The sequence below is a fragment of the Aureococcus anophagefferens genome (genome assembly GCF_000186865.1).
Source record: "Aureococcus anophagefferens unplaced genomic scaffold AURANscaffold_5, whole genome shotgun sequence".
Classification (NCBI taxonomy): Eukaryota; class Pelagophyceae; order Pelagomonadales; family Pelagomonadaceae; genus Aureococcus; species Aureococcus anophagefferens.
The window spans coordinates 2933573-2937747 of NW_008705565.1; positions in this window are offsets into that span (position 1 = coordinate 2933573).

Below are 4175 nucleotides of genomic sequence, written 5' to 3' on the forward strand. Positions count from 1 at the left end.
AGATGCGGAGCGTCGTCGCGCGCTTGCCGCCGCGCCGCGGCGGCGACGGCGCCGCCGACGGCGCCGCCGCGCGCTTGCCGCCGCGCCGCGGCGCGAGCGGCCGCGCGAGCGGCCGCGGCACGCCGCGCTCCTCGTCGCCGTCGTCGTAGCGCACGTCGAGCGCGTCGCCCGCGCGGCGGACCACGAGCCCCGGGTACCAGCGGTCGCCGCCGCGCCACCGCGCCTCGACCGCGTCGCCCGCGTCGATCGAGCGCCGCGGCCGCGGCTCCGCCGGCGAGCCCGCGGCTTCCTCCTCCTCGGCCGGGAGCGCCTCCTCGGCCTCTTCCTCGACCGGGAGCGCCTCCTCGGCCTCCTCCTCGACCGGGAGCGCCTCCTCGGCCTCCTCCTCGGCCGGGAGCGCCTCCTCGGCCTTCGCCTCGGCCGGGAGCGCCTCCTCGGCCTCCGCCGCGGCCGGGAGCGCCTCCTCGGCCTCCACGCCCGCGTGCGTGCTCGACCGCCGCGCGGGCTCCGGGGCCCGCGCGTCGCCGAGGCGGTCGCCGTCGTCCGCTCCGAGCGCGGCGCGCGCGGCCGCCTCCGCGGCGTCTCGCGCCGACGGCGCCGACGCGCCGGCGCGGGCCGCGGGCCGCGGCCGCGGCGACGCGTAGCTCGACCGCGGCGGCGGCACGGGCGCCTGGCGCGGCGGCGGCGCCCGCGCGGCGACGACGGCGACGGCCTGGGCGACGTAGGATTCGACGTGGCGCGCGAGGTCGCCGTAGTCGCGCGACTCGTCGAGCTTGGCCTCGATCCACGCGTCGTCGTAGCCGGCCATCGCGTCCGCGAGGCCCGCGCGCCGCGCGCGCGCGATGGCCGCGGCGACGCGCGCCTTCGCCTCCCGGCGGCCGTCGGGCGCGGCGCCCCCGGGGCTCGGCGGCGCGGGCGTCGCCGCGAAGGCGACGCGGCGCGCGACGCCTCCCGCGGACGGCGGCGCCGCGGGCGGCGCCGCGGCGCCCGCGGGCGTCGCCGCGGCGCCCGCGGGCGTCGCCGCGAAGGCGACGCGGCGCGCGACGCCTCCCGCGGACGGCGGCGCCGCGGGCGGCGCCGCGGCGCCCGCGGGCGTCGCCGTGACGACGGGCGCGCGGTCGCGGGCGCCCGGCCGGGGCGTGGGTCGACGCCGGGGGCGACGACCGCGACGTCGTCGTCGTCCGAGTCGGAGAGGAGGTCGACGACGTCGCGGGCGCCGTCGCCGCGGAGGCGACGACGTCGCGGGCGCCGTCGCCGCGGAGGTCGACGGCCGCGGCCGGCGGCGCGCGGGCCGGCGGCGGCGCGCGGGGCTTCGGCGGCGCGCGGGGCGTCGCCGCGGCCGGCGGCGGCGGGAGCAGGTCGGCGAGGCGCGGGTCCGCGCGCCAGTCGACGCCGCCGGCGAGCGCGACGTGGCCCTTGAGGAGGTCGTTGCGCAGGTCCGCGCGCGAGCCGCCGAGGCGGAGGAACGCGCCGCACGTCGCCGCGGCCTTGTAGCCCTCGTAGCGGTCGCGGCTCGCGCCGGCCTTGGGGTTGGCCTGGGCCACGATCAGGGCCGCGTCGAGGTCGACGAGCCGCGCGATGGCCGCCGCGGGGAGCTCCGCGGCGGAGCCCGTCGACGACGCGCGCCGCTTCGGCGGCCGCGGCGCCGCGGCGGCCGGCGCCGCGGCCGCGGCCTCGGCGAGGGGCCGCTTCGCCGCGCCCGGCGCCTTGGTCCACTTCTGCGGCGGCCGCTTCGCCGCGTCGGCGCCCTCGGCGACGCAGCACGCGCACGCGAACGCCGGCGCGTTCTCCGAGCCCGGCTCGCAGGCCGCGCAGAAGCTCAGCTTGCAGCAGACGCGCGCGCCGCCGGCCGCGGCGGCGCCGGTCAGCGCGGCGCCGGCGCAGGCGCGCGCGCCGGCGCCGTCGCAGCGCGCGCAGCGCGCGCCGCCGCCGCGGTAGCCCGGGTCCGAGAGGTAGAGCGCGAGCGCGTTCCGCGCGTGCGCGCGCGCGCGGAAGCGCCGCCGCGCCGCGTCGCTTTCGCCGACGTAGACGTGGGACGCGCCGGGCCGCGCGCGGTCGCCGAGGTAGGACGCCTGCGGCACCTTGCCGTTCGACTGCGTCGGCCGCCACGCGCCGCTCGCGTCGCGGTGCGCCGCGAGCCGCGGGTGCGACGTCCGCGAGTAGAAGAGGATGCCCGCGTCGAAGTGGAGCGCCGCGACGGCCGCGGAGACCAGGGGCCCCAGGCCCAGGCCCTGGAACGGCGGCAGCACGACGAGGCGGTGCTCCCGGAACGCGTCGCGGCCGCGCTGCGACACGCGGCTCTCGAACGCGACGACGTCGCCGCGGTCGGCGTCGCGGACGACCCAGCACCGCGCCGAGTGGTTCAGGTCCGCGCGCATGTAGTGGTGCGCCTCGAAGAGGGGCGCCCAGAGGCCGCCGGGCCCCGCGCCGACGCAGGGGTCGACGGCGAGGCGGAGCGCCGGCGGCGCGGGCCACGCGCCGCCGGCGGGCAGCGCGGCCGCCGCGTCCGCGGCCCACGCCGCCGCGGGGTCCGCCGCGGCCGCCGCGGCCGCCGCGTCCGCGGCCCACGCCGCCGCGGGGTCCGCCGCGGCCGCCGCGGCCGCCGCGTCCGCGGCCCACGCCGCCGCGGGGTCCGCCGCGGCCGCCGCGGCCCCGCCGGGCGCGCCGGGCCCCGCCCGGCGCAGGTCCAGGGTCCGGTCCGCCGCGGCCCAGGCCCAGTCCGGCGCGAGGAGCGGCGCGAGGCCCTCGACGCACGTCGCGAAGACGAGCCCCGCGAGCCCGAGCCGGCGGCAGAGCGCGCCGACGGCGCCGGCGACGGCCGCCGCGGTCCGCGCGTCGACGCCCGTGCAGAACTCGTCCAGCACCGCGCCGTCGCGCAGGTGCCGCGCAACGTCGACGAGGCTCCGCTCGCCGCGGCTCAGCGCGCGCCAGTCGGCGACGCCCCAGAGCCGCCGCGGCACGCGGCACGCGGCGAGGCGCGCGGCCGCGGCCGCGGCGTCGCCGGCCGCCGCCTGCGCGCGCACGGCCTCGAAGACCGTGGCGCCCGGCGGTTGCGGCGGGAGCGGCGCCTTGCCGGAGAACTCGCCCCGGAGCAGCGTCGACTTGCCCGACCCGGACGGGCCCGAGACGGCGCCGACCGCGTAGCCGGACCGCGGCACGCCGAAGACGGCGCCGTCGCCGGCCTCGTCGAAGGGCGGGAAGACGACCGTCGTGGACACGGCGCCGTCGTGCGCGTAGTCGAAGGCCGCGCTCGCCGCGCGCGCGTGCGCGTCGACGGCGACGCGGCTCGTCAGCGACACCTCGCGGCAGAACCGGAGCTCCGGCGGCCGCCGGCGCTCGTAGGCCGCGGCGGGCGCGCGCGCCGCCGCGACGTCGCCGAGGTCGACGAGCTTCGGCGCGCCGGCGAGCGCGCGGTAGGCGACGGGCCCCGTCTGGAGCTGGGCCTTCGTCTCCGGGCGCGCCGCGACCGTCGCGGCGACGCGCCGCGACTCGCGCGGCCGCGGGTTCGCGACGAGCCGCGGCGGCGCGCCCGCCGCGTCGAAGATGACGACCCAGTCCGGCTGGAGCGCCGCGAGGCAGTCGACGCGCGCGGACGCGAGGACGACGCCGCGGAGGCCCGCGCGCGCGACGTACTTGCGCACGGCCGCGGCCGTGGAACGCAGCGTCCGCGCGTCGACCTCGGCGCCGAAGTCGTCGACGCCGACGCCGTGGCCGAGGCGCCGCGCGAGCGCCGCGCGCTGCCGCTCGCCGTTGCTCAGCGACCCGTAGGGCCGGAGCCACGTCGGCACGCTGTTGAGGCCCACGCTGCTCAGCCGGCCCGTCGCGAGCTCCGGCGTCGCGCCCATCTGCGACACGACGCTCCGGTCCTCCGCCCAGTCGCCGGGGCCCAGGGGCACGACGCGCGCGAGGCGCCGGAGCAGGCGGCTCTTCCCGCAGCCGCAGGGGCCCAGGATGAGCCCGAGGTCGCCGCCGAGCGCCGCGACGTCGCGCGCGAGCCGCGCCTCCCACGCCGGCGGCGGCGCCGCGCGCGGCGCCGCGGCCGCGGCGTCGGGCGAGCGCGGCGGCGCGCCGACAGCGTCTTGATGCGGCGCGCGCGGCGGAGCGGTCGCGGCGTCCGGCGAGCACATCGGTGCGCCGACAGCGTCCTCGTTGGGTGCCATCCCAACTGAATCAAG